Genomic DNA, 20407 nt, shown 5'->3' with positions numbered 1-20407 from the left:
CACAGAAACAGAAGAAATGGTAAACAAAATTCTTAAAAGTATCATTGATTCGTTATCTGGGAATGGTCTCAAATTCAATTTTCAGAAGACACAACATACATAGTTCTGTACATTTTGGGGTACTAACCGATGATAAGTGAAACGCATGCTGAGGAAATAATAGATAGGGCGGAAACTTCAAAATTCTTAGGTGTCCGTACTGATGAGAATTCAAATTTGGAAAAAGCACAAATCGGAGATCCTACAAGAACTTAGTTCGGCCACATTTGTTCCTAGGGTCATTGCAAATCTTGAGAAGAGATAAATAAGTAAGTTGACATAGTTTGCATACTTTCATTCAATAATGTCATATGGAATAATGTTCGGGTAACTCATATTTAAGAAAGAAAGTCTTAATTGCGCAAATACGTGATGTAAAAATAATATATGGTGCTCACACACTATTATATTATAGACATTTTGTTTAAAAAGTTGGACGTTCTGACTACCGATTCACAGTATATATATATTCCGTCATGCAGTTTGTTGTAAATAGACGCCGGCCGAAGTGGCCAAGTGGTTCTAGGCGCTTCAGTCTGGAACTGCGAGACCGCTACGGTCGCAGGTTCGAATCCTGCCTCGGGCATGGATGTGTGTGATGTCCTTAGGTTAGTTAGGTTTGAGTAGTTCTAAGTTCTAGGGCACTGATGACCTCAGATGTTAAGTCCCATAGTGCTCAGAGCCATGTGAGCCATTTTTTTTGTAAATAATTAACTGCAGTTCAAAAGGAACAATGACATAAATAATAACAATACCAGAAGGAATAATGAAATTCATTTCTCCACATTATAACTGATCACTTACCCTGAGAAATAAAATGTGTGACAGGCAGCAAAGTAAAATTTGAAAACAGCCTGAAACAGTTTCTCCTTGACAAGTCCTTCTACATCGTAGAAGAATCTATGTTACAGTAATGTGTAAAAGGAGTGGGTAGGAATTTCTAACTACCGTCTGTATACCTTTTTTCCTTTAAAGAAAAACAAAGAAAAAGAAAAGCTTAGAAAAGTTCAGAATGAAACCACATGTTCAGATTAATTAGTAATTTGCGATGTGAATGTAAACTGACTCATTCCGCATTGTTACCATCTATCGTGCAAAATCACCCGTGGAACCTATAACTAACTAACTTCTGTATTCATGGAAAGCACAGAGCTTGCAGCAGAAGATATTTGTTTAATGGTGTCGAAGATGATGAAGTGCTCATAGCTCTTAGAGTATGTACTTTAGAAGCCACGTTTATTGGACTTTTTTGCTTCGAAGGATCATTCCTACCATATCCCTAAGTATTGACCACTTCTTCTTGAAACCTTGTACGCTGTAATAGCGAACGTGGTTGTTGGTCGCTTCCGATCGTAGCTGATACGTAGGGCTACTCGGTAGCAAATGCGGGAAATGATAAAAATCGTTGCTCTGCAGCATTGCCCGACTTTCTGCCCATTGCAACCTAGCCGTAGGTTGAGGAGGGCGTAACTGCGTGAGTTGAGCTAAGGGACAAATTTCGGTGCACCCGTGATCAACCTCTTCATTGCTGACACTAACACGAAGGAGTATCACATCACGCTTTCTACCCGATAACATGAATTATAAATCCTTTTCTCACGACTGTGCTCTCTGTGTGTTTCTTCAATTCCACCAGCACGCTTTCCCCCTTTTTCTGAAAACTTGTAAGACAGAGGAAATAAAAATACGAAAAAACAAAGCTGGCGATATGCTAGGAAAGGGAAGGAAGCAGTTTCGAAGTACTGTGCACTGTGATGGATATAAGCGGCGAGAAAAGCGACATCTGAAAAATGACCACATCTCTCCCTCCCACTTTTTCCATCACCCCCTCCCCCGCACTCCCGAAAATCCCATGGGTCCCCTTGCGCGGCCAGTTCTTCCTTCCCCCCGCCCCCCTGCTAGCGCCCCCGCCACAGGGGAATTTTGTGTTTTTTCTCCCTATTTTTGATCTCTTCGTCTCTCTCCTTCTCTCTCACACAAACCTCGCGCTGTCTCTCTCCTAACGTCTGTTTCTCTGTCTCTGTCCCACGGTTCTCTCTCTCTCTCTCTCCGACTCTTCCCCCTCCCCCCTTCCACCTCCCCCCACCCTACAACTCCCTCCACACTGCTCTCTCCGGTGCTCCTACCCCCCCTTTCTCTACGAACTCAGTAGACCAATCAAAAGTGAGAGTGGTCGTAAACATAGTTCACACGAACGGTCGCGAGAGGGCAGAAGTGAACGGGCGGCTAAGTCTACAGTAGTGTTGGAAAGTTGCGTGAAATCTTAGAAAATTACCAAAAAAACTTCGTTTGTGGTTCTCCTACTTTTCTGTAATAGTGTATGGTGATTGTCACGTTATAACGCGGAAAAAAATGTGGTGACGTCTCGTGAATTTTCATAGTTGTCTCCTGTCAGCGCCGTAGTGTCCAAATAAAAAAAATATATAAATATGAACAGTGTGCTTAAAATGTTCGTAAGCAACCTATATCAAACTAGTTACCAAATGTAAATAGGGAGAGTGGAATGAAGATTTAAACAGCAGATCTGTTGCTTCGTGTGAAAAGCTGTACCATAATTTGCAGACACCTAACCCAGTTGCTATAGTGTGTGAAAATGAGGAAAAGTGTTTCATCTACACCATCAGCTCATTTCCTGGACGATTTAAACACTCTCTGGTCAGTTAGCAGGAGAACATTTACTTCTATTACTAGGATTTTGGTATTGATTTGCGCATTGCCTAAGGAAAGAGGGCTTAATCAAATTACATAGTGTGTTTTCCAGTTGTGGGCTATGGTATTGACAGCTGTCATTTTGGATCACAATGTTGTCATCAAATACGTGATTTCAGTGGATATTCTTAGTCATTTTACTAGTTCTTTTTTGCGTATTTGCTCACTGCTTAACTGTACATAGTATCTGTTAATGTACCAGTGAAAGTGCGTGTACAAAGTGTGATTCAACATGGGACGTTAGTCCAGAAACTTATGAGCAAATGCAGTTTCAAAATGCATTGTTTTACGTGACGACATTAATGGAATGTACTTGCACTTTTGAGTATTAATTTTTCAGTAACGTAGTTATAAAAAGACAGAGAATTAATTGTTTATTAGTAAAATCTATAACGCAAAGAGACCACTCACAAAGTAGAATTTAAATGAAGCGACCATTTGTAAAAAAACTGTTTGTACTACCATCTCCAATAGTATACGTAGTAACTTTACAAGAATTTGTTACTATTACATTTGTAGCTAACATATCGGCAGTCATAATAATGAATCCCATTACAGCAACAAATCATGTTGCTTTAAGGTCAAAAGAGTAGAAACTTCTGCGAATGGGATGTCAATATTTCTGTTTATGCTTTACCGTCACACCCACTAGAATCAACCAATAGTACTTTATATTGTTTTATCGGTTCAGGGCTAATTATTTTGCATTCTGAATATCAGTTGTACGTGCCTGCTTAGGACTGAACGAAGTATGTTGTAATTTATTTCTTCTCCAACCATTTAATGCAATAAACATCGTCACAACACGGTAACCAATTTAAATTCACTGCACTGATTGTCTGTTTACATGTAGCTCTTGGCTCCAGAATATTAAAGTACACAAAACGTTGCTTACGTGTTTTCAATGAGGACGGATATTTTTGCCTCAATGGAAAACCAAATTTGCTGTACAAGCGACTCCAAGTGGAAAGACATCACTGCATGAAAAAGGTTTTAATCAAAATAATAGATTCAACGTAACAGAAATGTGTATTTATTAGCAAAACTGAGTTTAAACCCAGCATGTCTTTCTTTCATGCAACGCTCTCTATGTGAGTATTGATTAAACCTTACGTTCATATTGCTTTTTTGTGCCTTGCCCATTTAGGATTAAATACTTAACAGTTCTTCTACTAGCATATTTTTGTTACAGGTTATAATCATACAGTTTTTGTGTGTATCCATTAAACACAAGGAGGAGGAGTTACGGAAGTCGACTAATAAAACTCCATTTATTTGTAAACAAAATATTTTAGCACGAAGAAACGTCACCATAGTTACAGAAGCGTTGGTTGTCATGTCATTTAACCACAAAGAAATAGCGAGACATTATTAAAGAAACGAATGTCACTCAATGTTTGATTATTATCGATATGTGATATCCCCCGTGCACTGCAATTCTTTTCCAGTAACCTTTATAACTATAAAATATTTTCCCCGTACACTCACATAACACATTTTATTCAGCAGTTTTTCCTAATGATTGTGAGTAGTGTCTAAATATTTATCATTAACAGCACGTCAGGAGAAATGTAACTAAACAATGTGACTGGTGTTCAATATTTATTACACAGTGTGCGTATTGCCGCAATCATCGCCGCACAATCCGATGTCACGCACTTCTGCTCCTTAGGAAGTTATGCGTCGTCTAAATTTCACGGAATACCGATAAATGAGGTGCTGAATAAACATTTTCTACCGTATATAGCAGCACTAGTGAGTGCAAGTCCGTTTATATCCATTAACACTATTTTCAGCTTATAGTAACATTTGTACCTCTACTCCATGTTTCCGTGCTGTTTTGTGCATTACTGTCTTAAAATGAGAGTGGTCAGTATTCGCTTCATTACGGCGCTGTAAGCTGGAAACCACCTCGCAGTGCAGATAAACTAATTTAATTCTTAAATAGAAATTCAAGTGCAGTATTTGACACTTGTTTCCTTTAAATTACTTAAAATGGCAGGAGTTCTGCTGGAGTGTTATGGATTAGTATTTCTTGTCGAAGCACTGTGGATGATAAAGCAAACAATTTTTCTTTATTTTCGCTATTTCTTTCTGTTTAAATAATGTGTATTAGTAAAGCAACTACACGTTTCTTATCACTATCACAGTCCCGTATTATAATAAAATATTTCCTATTCAAAATGCTGACGTATCTTCGTCACATTTTGTAGAGCCTATCTTTCCCGGATAACAGAAACACGCCCCCACTCCCCCCCCCCCCTCCCGACTATTCAACAGAGCAAATTTTTACAATGAAATTTCCGTCAAAATTTCAGTTATAAATGTTTGCAGCCATCAACTACAACTTCGTAAGAACCCTTACGATTTTGGACCGTAGTTGCGTATCGCCACAGATAATCCAGTTTTGCAGCACGAGCTGTTGCAAAATCTGGCCAAGCATGGAACTGCACCACACATCACATAGACTGTTATTCACGTGAAATGAAATATGAGTTGTCAGTTACACATTACACATAGGCGGTCTGGTCATCAACTCGTGGGCAGGTACATAAAAGAGTAGCTTTTACACCTCCGATATTCTAGTGCTGGAGAGTTCTGGACTTGTTAATCGGGGAACAGGTCGACGGGGAATAAAAGCGAGAATATTTGGCACAAATCATTCCGCAGATATGTGCGTGGACGGCTTAGCGCCGAAGAGGGAAACGGCAACGAAAAAGAGAAAGCGAAAACGCCTTTTGTAGAGTTGTGCACGTAATTTGTTATTCAACGAGACAACAGAACAATTATTACAATAAGCTAAGAGAAAATTACTTACAAAGTTAAATATAGTTTGTAAACTAGATATACTAATATCTGCTCTATTGAAGAACGTCTGCGGCAATAAAACCTGTGCGGTTTACTTCCCAAGTAAATGACATCGAAGTTGCGGTTAGACAGATTCTTACTGACGCAAAAAACTGGCAGAAAAATGATAATCCGGTGCAATTTTTCTGTAGAAGTAGCAGTGAAGAGACTTGATCATTTGTAAAAGCTCTGAGCATTTCAAACTACCAATAACCCATATCTTTTATATTATATTAATACCACATAACGAAAAAATTTGAGGTTAAACTCGTAGTTAGTGTTCACCATTCAATAATTTTTTCTCAGTTTACATTACACAAATCATCAAATAACTAGTCACAGCACGCCGTATAAAAGTTACTGCTAACAGCAAATGTTGCAGAAATTGACAAAAAGATGTATTAAACTTTTCTTAAAGTGTAGAAAATCGTCAACAACCTGACACAGTGTATATAAAGTAGGTTTTCTTTTTCGAAGAAAGCGAGTGATACTTGTTCATCAAAAGATATTTCGTGACCAAATGTAATCCCATAGAGCGCCATAAGCCCAACGAGTGAAATAACTACTAAAACAGTTGTGAGAATACAGAAGTATGTTCCATGTTATTTATTATTCTCTACCGAGTTCCAAGAGAAACTCTGTTGTATCTTAGTTTGTTTCACATGTATTTTAAAACTAAGTCTCTCCTTGTGCGTCCGAGGCTGAGGTACTTATACAAGTAAACTAACACCTGGAACAGCTTCTAAAACGGTTACCGGGTTTTTTTCCTTTTTTTTTTAACCTGTCATGGTGAAACACGGGCTGTAAGGAAGGTATCATTACATCCGTAGTAATATAAAGAACAATTTTAAATTATTTTCCTTATTTTTGACCTCAGTTATTTTATAACGAAATAATTGTTAATGTGAGCGAATGAAAGTACTGTAAACTATTAACAATTTGTTTGAAGAGGAGAAATTAAACGAACTGTTTTTAGGTTGCAAAAAATTCGAAACTGCAGACAGAATAAATGTAAGAAACCAAAAAAAAAGTTGGTACGGAAACATTCACTTTTAAGCTAAATATTGATTTGTTTTGATAAAGAAATGACAGAATGCACAGGGAGCGGGAATGCTATTAAATTACAGCTGCACGACAGACTAGATTAATAAATGCAGAAAAACCTACGACTCCGTCGAAGGTATGCACGTTTTTGTAATGCATCGTAATGCCGTCCTACAAAGGAAAAACAAGCGCATAGCAAATTGAGTATGCGGCAAAGGATAACAACGCATTTTTCTGCACGAAAGAAACGAAAACGTACTCTCCCCACAAAATCAATAAAAGCTATTTGTTTACTCTGCCAGATATATTCTGCAGTCTGCAGTACCGGTCGTGATGGAGAACACTTCCTACTGATTCATTCGAGTAGGCGGGGATCAAAAACATTACTATCCGTGAGTCAGCGCACGTGTTATAATCTCTGCCATCTTTCCCTCACGGTCCTTACGTGGAAAACGCTGAGCTACATTAGAATCAGTCTACTTCACCAAAGGTGTTACTCCAGAAAAAAAAACCATTGTCTCTCTTCCAGTGATCAACATTTAAATTCCCAGAGTGTTTCTGTACTCCGTAATACGAGTAGTTCTTGTATTAATCTTTTGTTCCCTCTGCAGCTTTCACGCGTGACAACTGATGGTAAGCTCTAATCCAAAATAACGCAGCGTTGCAGAATAATTCGAAACATCCAATGTCTAGTTTTAATCCCATGTTTACATTAACTTTAGAGTAACGTTCAAGGTTACAGATAAAGCCCACTGTAAGAAGCGTACGGATCCATCATCATTTTAGAAAATCGCCACCTATATCCCATCATCTTCGTGACATGGGGCGCCTATTTCTTCCAACAAGGATTCCTTGTCTTTAGAGAACACTTTACTTACTACGTTTAAAATTTCAAAAGAAAACAGGGTGGATCGAGCAGATGGAACAGAAGTTCGCCTGTAGAAACCTCTACAGTAGTTTGATTTAAATCGTTTGTGTCTTCGTCCATACTTTTGTCCACCTGCTGAAAAATATACGCCTTATTTTCCTTCAAACTTCCTCCTTTTCTTTTCATAGTCAAATCATCAAGTGCTAATTGTGTTGACTATTTTCTTTTTCTTTTTTTTTTGCCAAAGTTCATGAAAACATGTTTCGCTCTAAGGGCAAGATTTGATCACGTGGGCGTTTCAACACAGCACCCCTTTCATGCATCTTCAAAAATCAGCCTCACATCAGATCTTTCTGCTACAACCCAGACGGCAACTTTATGAGATACTTCGGCCTCATTCTTCAAGTTTGCAGGTAGGACCCGATAAAATAAATCAGTACTTATGAATAGGTCGAGAGTATTAAGTTACTTTTCACAAATACGTCGCATTTCCCCAGAACCTTCCAGATACATTTAATTCATCTTCTCAGCCTCTTTACAAATGATTTTACGTCTTCTTTCAATTTCATGTTACTTCGGTAATTTATTTCTGTATGTCTAATGAATTTAACGCAATCTGTACTTTTACGACTGGCACTGAATTGAATATCACTGAATTTTTCCTCTTGTTTACACAAATTATGATTTATTCCAAATTACATCACGATATGAACCACCTGCTGTATATTTACCAGTACGTATTAATTACTGTTGCGGCAGCTCGCAATAGGCAGCTAAAATTTTTGCAGAAATGAGAGGAATTGCTTTTGGTAGGTATGTTGGACTTCTATTATCGAAGCCACGTACGCATTTCGTCGTCTTCGCGCTGTAACATTTTTGTATGCCAGAAAAACTGATAGTTTACAGCAAACATATTCAGTTTAATAGTTTAAGTAATAAGCAGTGGGTACACACACACACACACACACACACACACACACACACACACACACACACACAAGAACACGGATGTACGAATGTAGTAACTTCTATCAACTACAGTTCAAAAGACACGCCCCCTGTACCCGTCCCCCACACCCACTAATACACGCACAGAACACGAATGCTTCCTTGATAGTTCAATGCCCCGTAATTGAACGCCTTTAGCGACAGATATAAAAAAAAAAACAAAAAAACCCATGTAGTTTCAAACAACACTGTCTATTCTGTCAGCAGTAAAAAAATTATGAGGAAATAATTTCGCTTGCGACTGCAAGATAACAACATCGTCCGATAGGCCGATGAAGAGTGAATTCCCAGTGACCATCTATTATAAGCAGACGTCATCAAAAACCAAGCTCAGATCACGCGCTAATCTGAAGATTTGCTATCAGTTATGCATTGCGTCAAAACACTTATTCACTCGCGTATGTAGAATCATGTCTATGTCGTCTGTTCTACATGACAGTGGAAAACTGTATACTAGACATTTCCGGTTTCAGCTACAAACGAGATAAATTGACGCGCTACTCCCGTGACACCGTTCTGTTAATGTCCTCTGAATACACTGATCGATATCTGTCATCTATCTTGTGCAGATTTTACTACAAGAGAAGTGCAAAAGAAACTTACGCAAAAAAAGAAAGAAATGGCCAAGTGTGAGTAGAACTTGCGCACCGAGGGTTCAGTACAAACTTAATTATGTGTATTTCGTCGACCCTAGAAAACGAGAATGTCAACGATTTTGGCCTGTTGTCGATATCGATACTAGCAAGACATTTGTACGGGGAATTCCAAGTCCGTATCAAAATCTCTATAGCAGTTCCTGAGGCTAGCCGGGACATACCAAAAGAAACGTGCAGGGGCTTGTGTTTAAATATGTAGAGGAGGAATATTTAATAAAACATCGTTTTATTTTCTTACTAAAACATGACTACAGCCTACAGTTTATGTTCGCATACAGCAATGTTCGTCTGTTGTGCTTTTGACGGATGATGAATGCAATGGTTGATCAAATGGCTAAAATGTATTTTTTATGTGATACGATTACAACTGAACAAGTTTCAGATATTTTTAATGTGAAACTTTGCTTCTTGCCAAATATCACGATTCTAGGTCAACGGGAATCACCTAATAGGCAATGATGGTGAGTTTGCCACTATCAAAATATGTGACATGAAAGACTGAATCTTCTGATCGCATTGACTTAGAAGTTTAAATTTCTTACAACGCCAACAGACCATAGAGTTTACTATGTGACGTCAATTTGAATTTGATACGCCAGCTTGTTCCAGAGGAGTAGGGTCTTAAGGAACGGACAGACAGACGGATAAAAAATGACAAACCTATATTTTTCGTGTTATATAATTAACAAATTAATAATTTTCGAATTTTTTTCCTTTACCTATACTGTGAAACCTGCCCTCTTGCCAAATTTCACGATTGTAGGCCAATGGGAAGTACCTTACAGGTTTTGATGACTGAGTTTGTGAGTTTCAAAATATGTGACATAAACGACCGAATCTTTCGTTAGTATTCACTTAGAAGCGCAGAAATGGTTCAAATGGCTCTGAGCACTATGGGACTCAACTGCTGTGGTCATAAGTCCCCTAGAACTTAGAACTACTTAAACCTAACTAACCTAAGGACAGCACACAACACCCAGCCATCACGAGGCAGAGAAAATCCCTGACCCCGCCGGGAATCGAACCCGGGAACCCGGGCGTGGGAAGCGAGAACGCTACCGCACGACCACGAGATGCGGGCTAGAAGCGCAGAATTTTTACACCATAAACTCTAGTATTTGAACTTGAAACGCCAACCTGTTCTAGAGATTAATGGTCTTAACAGACGGGCAAACAGACAGACGGATGAAAATGACAGACGATATTTTTTTTCGTACAATATAATAACAAATTAACAATTTTTCAGATTTTTTTCCTTTACTTGTACTGTGAAACCTTGCTTCTTGCGAAATATCATCTCTCTAGGTGAATGGGAAGCACGCTATAGATTTTGATGAGTGAGTTTTCGAGTATAAAAATATGTGACGTAAATTGCCCGTATCTTTTGATTGCATTGACGTAGGAGCTTAATATTCTTAACCCGCAAAAGGACTATAGACCTTAGTATGTGACATAAATTTGAACGCCCTGTTCCAGAGAAAAAGGCTCTTAACCGACGGACAATAAAGCAACCTTGTAAGGGTTCCGCTTTTACAGATTGTGACAGGGAATCCTGAAAAGCCTGAAAATAAACCAGAGTGCATTTTGCATTTTACCTCTTAACTACATCTCTAAATCGTATAATGAATTAAAATTATTACACATTTTTTGTCGAGCTTTTACAAAGTGCCGGCAGCTGTGGACGAGCGGTTCTATGCGCTTCAGCCTGGAACCGCTCGACCGCTACGGTCGCAGGTTCGAATCCTGCCTCGGACATGGATGTGTGTGATGTCCTTAGGTTAGTTAGGTTTAAGTAGTTCTAAGTTCTAGGGGACTGATGACCTCAGAAGTTAAGTCCCATACTGCTCAGAGCCGTTTGAACCATTTTTTTTACAAAGTGGTTTGAAATAATGGCGACGTTAATCCATTGAGGAACATGCATTGCCCATTTCGTTGTCAGTTCGCCTAACAATTTTTAATACTAAATTAACATCACCTATAACCTGAATGTGGTGAATGACACCCATGTATGACGAACTGTTGTTGGTGATGTGCGTTATAGCTGCCTCGTAAATATTACCTCCGAGTCCTGTATTCGCTTAGAAAGGAGCCCAGTCAGTTACTTCCCAAGAGCTTCAATAAATACAAAACGTGTTTTACAGTTCTAGAAACGAGCTGCAGTTCTATCTTAATGGAGGTGAAGAAAAATTTCAGATTACTACTGGTAGGAAGTCTGTCGATTTGATAGACTTTTCTTTGAGAACGACTGTGTCAAAACAGTGCTCAGTTAAACCATAGACGTTTATGCAACAGTAATAATGCTTGGAGAGGTGAAATCATTACAGAGTTTCAGTCACAAAGAATGTTACTTCGGAACAATACTGAGCGACTGTGGGGTGTCTACGAAACGCTTTGTACTGAGATCATTCCGCATGAAGAGCGTTTTCATAGCTCTCTCAGGAATTTATAAATAAGAGTAAAGGTGAAAATAAGCGTGGAAATAATTATAGGACAAAAGTAAGAGATAATTAACACGTACAAAAGAAAATAGCATCAGTTATAGTCAAGTCAAAGAGCGAATTGATGGGTTTGAGTACACAGAAAACTTCGAACCCTGCAAAGCTTCGCAATTGCTAAATATGTATGGGAATTGGATGTATCTCGTAAGTCCTCGCCACCCCCCCCCTCCCTCCCTCACTTCTCCTGCGCACCTCCATCTTCTCCTTCTCCTCTTTTTGTCCGTCTACTCCTCCTCCCTCCTCAATTTTTTCCTCGCCTCGCCTCCCCTATGTCCTTTTACCCTTTTTCCTGACCTTGAGCCTTGACAGGGAATTGCAGTCGCTTAAAATGAATAACTAAATCGATCGGATCATTTGTATACGGGGTATAAGGGTACAAGAGAGACCTCTCCAGCTGAGGACAGTAGCTTCCATGGCATTCGTTCGCTTAGTTTTTATTTGCGAATGGGTAGGATTACCAACTTTCGGACGATTCCCAGTCCACAGTACTGTTATAATCAAACACCGACAAGCTATAAATACAACGTTGTGGTTTAAAAAAAAATATAGCTTATGTCCATCCCAATATCGATTAGAGTATCATGTAAAAATATGAAGTAAATCGGTCCAAAACTTTTAGAAATTTTTGATAACTACATGTCATATTTATACATTACAAACATATTTATATATTATGTATATTAAAAATATATAATCTATGTGAGACGAATGCTCATTTAAGCGTTGTTCAAATGGTTCAAATGGCTCTGAACACTATGGGACTTAACATCTATGGTCATTAGTCCCATAGAACTTAGAACTACTTAAACCTAACTAACCTAAGGACACCACACAACACCCACTCATTACGAGGCAGAGAAAATTCCCGACCCGCCGGGAATCGAACCCGGGAACCCGGGCGTGGGAAGCGAGAACGCTACCGCACGACCACGAGCTGCGGACTTTAAGCATCGTGTAAACACTTCAAGTACGTCGGTCAAGAACAACGTTCCCCTTTACATATTACATATATATTAATATAATTCGTGAGACACTGACGGAAGTAAATCTGCGATAGCTGGTTTTGAGTTGTATTTGGGTAGCTTAGTTGATAGAGAACTTGACCGCAAAGGTACTAGGTTCGAGTCCCGATTCAACACAAACTTTCAATTTTGCCAGAAACTTTCAGTATCAAAGTTAATAAAATGCATTCCGGGTACTAGGTCGCGTCAGTAAGAAATACTAAACAAACTACAGCGCCGACGTTTCGACCGTCTTTGCGGTGGTCCCCTTCAGGTCGACTAAGTTGCTCAGTCGCCCTGAAGAAGAGTTGGTCAAAGTTAGTGTCATATAATACGGCGGCCCAACAACACGAATAAATGAAATAAACTGTTTATTTCGAAACAAAAGGACAGCCATGGAAGAAAATGACTTCGATTTAGAAATATTGGGAGTACGTGACCATTCTAGATCGCGCTTCCAGGGAAGTATTTCTGTTACTTGGTTGATCCTGGGTGTGTGTCGATTCTCTTATTTTGCCTACGGTGGAGTAGACAACACTATACTCGTATGTTCCTGTATTTGAAGGCTAACGCCGGCCGGTGTGGCCGAGTGGTTCTAGGTGCTTCAGTCTGGAAGCGCGCGACCGCTACGGTCGCGGGTTCGAATCCTGCCTCGGGCATGGATGTGTGTGATGTCCTTAGGTTAGTTAGGTTTAAGCAGTTCTAAGTTCTAGGGCACTGATGACCTCAGATGTTAAGTCCCATGGTGCTCAGAGCTATTTGAACAATTTTTTCTAAGGCTAAGGGGCGACAGTTAGTAGTTACGAAAAGACAGGATCCGAACTCTACAGGAGATGTGAAGTGATAAAACCTAGTCCCCCATTCCGTTTGAACACTACAATTTTTAATCAGACTGCACCAACAGTTTTTTTTCCTCGTTGCTGGCCGTTCGACAGGGAAGCACGCGGACTCGTCAACGATTTGGCAGGTCAGATGTAACAATAAAACAAAACAAAAATGTAGCGAGTGGCAAGGTCGAAATAAGGCAGCTCTGCGCCGGACGAAATACCGCACACACTACGTAACACACACACACACACACACGCACACATATATACATACACGCACTGACATGCAGTAAAAGGGGGAAGCTGACAGTCAGCTCCTACACAGACAAATGAGACACGGGGCTACCAACACTGTCACTCGAAAAGGGGCGGGGGGGGGGGGGCGGGGGAAAAAATAAGTATAAAGCAAAAGGGGCTTCGCAGAGGGGCTTAAATCGAATTCCGTGTTGTATCTATCTGCCTGTCCCCCCGCTCTCTGTATTTTTTTTATTATTTTCAGTTTTTGTTCGTGCCGGAGCGCCGGCTCGGAAAACGAAGACAATCCCGTGGTGGATTCCTGACGCGGAGTCCGCTCGCCGGCCGCCGTCGACCCAGCAAGGCGTTTTAATTAGAGGAATTTCATCCCTGCCAATTCCCGGCGGGGGTTCCCCGCAGCGCGAGCGCAGGAAAAAGTCGTTGGGCGGCGCGGCGGTGGTGCGGTGTGTGGCGGAGGAGGGTTGCTGCAGCAGGTATATAGGGAGGCCGCCAAGTGGGACGGGGCGGTTGCAAGAGACGGAACGCGGCCGGGGAATAAAAAAAAATAGTAAAAAAATGTATATATGGAATTACGTTGCAAGGCCCCCGGGGGCCCGAGGCTGGCGCAGATTGGATGCGGGTCTGACAGGGGCGGCCAATCAAACTTGGAAACAGTCGGCGGTGCGGCGGCTGGGTGCGCGTCTGTATATGGAGTAACCGTTCCCTTGTGTGTGTGTGTGTGTGTGTGTGTGTGTGTGTGTGTGGAAGCAGGGTACAGTACAGCGTCCGTTAAAAGTCTGAAAGTAGTCGCACGGCAACCTCTGTTGCTCCCTACAAACATCAGTATTCCGCTTTTGTCGTACACGTATTGTGAACGCCACGCAGAGGGGATTAGAGTCTGAAATACAGTACCGGTCCGTTTCTAAGAAGTAACGGATGCTGTGTTAATAATGCCGGGTGATCAAAAAGTCAGTATAAATTTGAAAACTTAATAAACCACGGAATAATGTAGATAGAGAGGTAAAAATTGACACACATGCTTGGAATGACATGGGGTTTTATTAAAACAAAAAAAAAATGCCACAAAATGTCCGACAGATGGCGTCGTTTGGTGATGATCGTGTGCTCAGCCGCCACTTTCGTCATGCTTGGCCTCCCAGGTCCTCAGAGCTCAGTCCGTGCGATTATTGGCTTTGGGGTTACCTGAAGTCGCAAGTGTATCGTGATCGACCGACATCTATAGGGATGCTGAAAGACAACATCCGACGCCAATGCCTCACCATAACTCCGGACATGCTTTACAGTGCTGTTCGCAACATTATTCCTCGACTACAGCTATTGTTGCTGAATGATGGTGGACATATTGAGCATTTCCTGTAAACATCATCATCTTTCCTTTGTCTTACTTTGTTATGCTACTTATTGCTATTCTGATCAGATGAAGCGCCATCTGTCGGACATTTTTTGAACTTTTGTATTTTTTTGGTTCTAATAAAACCCTATGTCATTCCAAGCATGTGTGTCAATTTGTACCTCTCTATCTACACTATTACGGGATTTACTCAGTTTTAAAATTTATACTGACTTTTTGATTAACCGGTACATAATTTTAATAGAGTCCTGTGATGATGCCGACCTGGTATTTTTTTTTTTTCCGAGATAATCATAGCTAAGGCTAGTGCGCGCTTCCGAGAATTATCTAACCTGGCTATAGAATAGGAGTTCAAGGCAGATTAAAACAGTGTGCCGGACCGAGACTCGAACTCGGGAACTTTGCCTTTCGCGGGCAAGTGCTCTACCAACTAAGCTACCCAAGCACGACTCACGCCCCGTCCTCACAGCTTTACTTCTGCAAGTACCTCGTCTACTACCTTCCAAACTTTACAGAAGCTCTCTTGCTTGGGTAGCTCAGTTGGTAGAGCACCTACCCACGAAAGGCGAAGGTCCCGAGTTCGAGTCTCGGTCCGGCACACAGTTTTAATCTGCCAGGAAGTTTCATACCAGCGCACACTCCGCTGCAGTGTGAAAATCTCATTCTGGAAATAGGAGTCCAGTAGAAAATTTCACAAAACCATTGCTAACAACAGCAAATACTCGGTTACTCGTCAAAAATACCGAAAGAAAATCCAACGTTTCCGATGACTCTCGCACAGGGAGGCCCCTCGTACCATATAACACTGCTCACCGAAGCAGAGAGGCAAACGAAATAAGTCGCAATGCATCAACTTTTCGTTTGAGCGCCGGCCGGAGTGGTCACGCGGTTCTAGTCGCTACAGTCTGGAGCCGAGCTACCGCTACGGTCGCAGGTTCGAATCCTGCCTCGGGCATGGATGTGTGTGATGTCCTTAGGTTAGTTAGGTTTAATTAGTTCTAAGTTCTAGGCGACTGATGACCTCCGAAGTTAAGTCCCATAGTGCTCAGAGCCATTTTTGACGCGATGTATTAGAACGCAACTGTTTCTGAGTTAAGACTTCGTCTTTAGGCTGTGACAAGCTTCATCAAAACTGACTAGTTCAATGGTATCGGACGAGCAGTTACGTTCTCGAGCTCAACCGCGTTATGTCGTATAAGAGGTCACAAGCAGAACAGACGCAGCAGGTGCTAGAAACAAACAATCCTGTTGGCAGATCATCCGCAACTGGGCATTATAGCAGAGGTTTAAAATACCGCTCCAGTTGTGAATTACTTTATTTTCCCACGGACGGTTTCGGACTGTTATAAGCCCATTCTCAGGTGTCGCAGCTGTGCTGTGGTCCCCGAGCTCCGCGTGTAGCAGGCGCTGTGTGCTGCCTATGAGCGCAGAACAGGGACTCGGGACCACAGCACAGCTACGACACCTGAGGATGGGCTTATAACAGTCCGAAACCGGTCGTGTGAAAATAAAGTAATTCACAACTGAAGCGGTATTTTCAACTTCTGCTAGATGCTAGCAACTTGTGAACGGCACGTAACTTGTGCAGGGTGGAGAGAAATTAGCATGGAGATTAGAGCAAAGTAGAGCACGTCGAGTCGTGTAAAATTATACCAGATTACCACATGTCGGAACCGTACGGCTGTAGAGCTATGGTCAAGAAACGACAGTCAACCCGCGACGAGCACGGCCAAGTCTGTGCATTCAAACTGGCTTGTCCCATCTAATGCCTGTTACGCGAAAAAAAATAAATTCGCTGTAGATAATGATTTCTGCTGAATAGTCAAACTTTGAATTTCCGTCCACGGCTGGATACTTTGGACGTGATGTTTCTGTGATCAGATGGCCCACCGGCACCGACCGACCGCCGTGTCAACCTCATCGACAGCCGCCACAGGATGTGAATATGGAAGCACACCATTCTCCTGGCCGTTGGAAGTTTTCGTGCCCAGAACAGCTACTTCTCGGTCAAGTAGCTCCTCAAATGGATTCTCAAGGGTTGAGGGGACACCGGTTGCCAACAATGCTCAGCATGCCCGGACGGTCACCCATCCAAGTGCTAACCAAACCCGACAGCGCTTCACTTTGTAGATCTGACAGCAACCGGTGTTACCACTGCGGCTAGGCCGTTAAAATTACCGCAATGCGCTTCACTTTGTAGATCTGACAGCAACCGGTGTTACCACTGCGGCTAGGCCGTTAAAATTACCGCAATGCCATTAATTAGTTGAGATAGTAAGCTCAAGAACCATGGACCGTGCCTCAATTCTAAAGGTAGCGGGGTTAAAACGCAGGGACCGAGCGAGGTGGCGCAGTGGTTAGCACACTGGACTCGCATTCAGGACGGTTCAATCCCGCGTCCGGCCATCCTGATTTAGGTTTTCCGTGATTTCCCTAAATCGCTCCAGGCAAATTCCGGGATGGTTTCTTTGAAAGGGCAAGGCCGACTTCCTTCCCCATCCTTCCCTAATCCGATGAGACCGATGACTTCACTGTTTCGTCTCTTACCCCAAACAACCGAGGGAGCGAAAGGTCATTTATAGCTTGTACAGGAACAAGACTGCTGTTAGAAGAGTATAAAGAGTCGAAGCACACGATAAGAAGGCAGTACTTGAGAAGGAAGTGAGACAGGGTTGTACCGTACCGCAGTTGGTACGGCATTGCCTGTGTTGTTAAAAGGTACGATGAAATGTTGCTTCGGATTAGCATGCATGCATGGCTGAAGGACTGTGAACTGTGGCAACTACAGCTGCTGCGAAAGACACGAAACGTATTCGCAGTTGCAAATATGCATGCTTGTCCAAAGAAACATTGCTTCGCACTGCTACACAAGATAGGCACTGCTCTCGCGTATTTATCCGGCCTTCGGCTTACAAATAAATATCTCACTTGTCCGGGAATAACGTCAATGGGACGTACGAGTAGAAGTGTGACAGGTGCACGACGACATTTACGGTGTGGCCGTGGATCGTGCTTGGATAACTGTACCGGCTAAGACGACCGCTCTCGTAAAACGAACAATCCGGGTTCGAGTCCCTGTCAGGCCCAAATTTTCATTCTCGGCATACATTATACAGCTGGAGATAGTTCAAATGCAGCCGGCCGCGGTGGTCTAGCGGTTCTGGCGCTGCAGTCCGGAACCGCGGGACTGCTACGGTCGCAGGTTCGAATCCTGCCTCGGGCATGGGTGTGTGTGGTGTCCTTAGGTTAGTTAGGTTTAAGTAGTTCAAAGTTCTAGGGGACTTATGACCTAAGATGTTGAGTCCCATAGTGCTCAGAGCCATTTGAACCATTTTCAAATGCAAATGAGTTTCATGTCACTCAATCACTACACTGACTAGACGGGAGAGGAAACCAAGCAGGCAATTGGAAAGGGAGTTAAAGCCCACGGGGAAGAACTAAAAAGCTTGAAGAGGGCTGATGATACTGTAGTTCTATCAGAGACAGCAAATGACTTGGAAGAGAAAATGGTTCAAATGGCTCTGAGCAGTATGGGACTTGACATCTGAGGTCATCAGTCCCCTAGAACTTAGAACTGCTTAAACCTAAATAACCTGAGGACATCACACACATCCATGCCCGAGGCTCGACTCGAACCAGCGACCGTAGCGGTCGCGCGGTTCCAGACTGTAGCGCCTAGAACCGCTCGGCCACTCCGGCCGGCTTGGAAGAGTAGTTGGCCGAACTAGACACTGTCTTGAAAAGAGATTGTAAGATGAATATCAACAAAAGTAAACAAGAGTAATGGAATGTAGCCAGGTTAAACCAGGCGATGCTGAGGGAATTAGATTAGAGAACAGAGCACTAAAAATAGAAGATTGCTATTTGGGTAACAAAATAACTGACGATGGATCAAACAGAGGCGGTATAACACTGACAATAGCGATTAAGGCAGTTTAGGGAAAGAGAAATTTGTTAACATCCAGCATAAATTTAAGTCTTCAAGTATTAGTCTGGCGTGCTCCCTTGTTCGAAAGTGAAACACGGACGATAAACAGTTCAGACGAGGAGCTTTTGAAATGTTGTGCTGAAGAAGAAAGCTGAAGACTAGGCGGGTAGAGATCGTATAACTAATGGAAACGTTCTGAGTCGAAAAGAAAGGAAAAAAATTATTAAGCACGTTGACTTAAAGAAGATGGAGGACAATGTGGCGAGGTAGAAATTGTGGAGGGGGACTCTTGACTACTATAAAGTAATTTCGTACGGCACGATTAGCTCTAAGTCCCTCAAGAGTGACGTTCAGCAGTCTGTTTGCAAGTTATGAAAAATCGGACTTCACTCCGCCGACTTGCTCACTCGTAACATATCCCAGCAATTATACGGCGGAAAGGAGAACTATACTTTTACATGCAATCCGATCCACGTGTCATTCCCGACGTGTCTTCAAGTCACTGAGACGTGAGGTCTAGAGTAAAGGCAAAGTTACGGTGGCTGACCTGCTTTCGACCCCTCGACATTACGGCGCTTGCGCTTGTACTTAATCACTAGACCATCAAGCTCACCTTTACTACAGTAAGCGCGTTCAAATGGATGCAGAGATGATGGCGCTTGCTCAGGATAGAGTAGTGAGGAATGCTATGTCAAACCAGTCTCCGGAACTGACACAACAATGGCAAAACTGGTCATTCACCAGTGGGAAGTTTAAATGACTGGTACACGGTCCAGCCGATGTCTACATCTACATCTACATCCATACTCCGAAAGCCCCCGGAAGGTGTGTGGCGGAGGATACCTTGAGCACCTCTATCGGTTCTCCCTTCTATTCCAGTCTCGTATTGTTTGTGGAAAGAAAGATTGTCGGTATGCCTCTGTGTGGGCTCTAATCTCTCTGATTTTATCCTCATGGTCTCTTCGCGAGATATACGTAGGAGGGAGCAATATACTGCTTGACTCCTCGGGGAAGGTATGTTCTCGAAACTTCAACAAAAGCCCGTACCGAGCTACTGAGCGTCTCTCCTGCAGAGTCTTCCACTGGAGTTTATCTATCATCTCCGTAACGCTTTCGCGATTACTAAATGATCCTGTAACGAAGCGCGCTGCTCTCCGTTGGACATTCTCTATCTCTTCTATCAACCCTATCTGGTACGGATCCCACACTGCTGAGCAGTATTCAAGCAGTGGGCGAAAAAGCGTACTGTAACCTACTTCCTTAGCTTTCGGATTGCATTTCCTTAGGATTCTTCCAGTGAATCTCAGTCTGGCATCTGCTTTACCGACGATCAACTTTATATGATCATTCCATTTTAAATAACTCCTAATGCCTAC

The 20407-nt window shown here is 42.1% G+C and overlaps 1 protein-coding gene across 1 annotated transcript in view; it reads right to left on the bottom strand.

Moving 5' to 3' along the window:
* LOC126215149 (homeotic protein antennapedia-like) overlaps positions 1-20407 on the bottom strand; it is a 79156-nt gene that overhangs the window by 38593 nt on the left and 20156 nt on the right. The gene's annotated exons all lie outside the window — the stretch shown is intronic.

This window comes from Schistocerca nitens, chromosome 12 (genome assembly GCF_023898315.1).
Source record: "Schistocerca nitens isolate TAMUIC-IGC-003100 chromosome 12, iqSchNite1.1, whole genome shotgun sequence".
NCBI classification, from domain to species: domain Eukaryota; kingdom Metazoa; phylum Arthropoda; class Insecta; order Orthoptera; family Acrididae; genus Schistocerca; species Schistocerca nitens.
The sequence above is the reverse complement of the archived record's forward strand: the minus strand, read 5'-3'. Positions and strand labels throughout refer to the sequence as shown.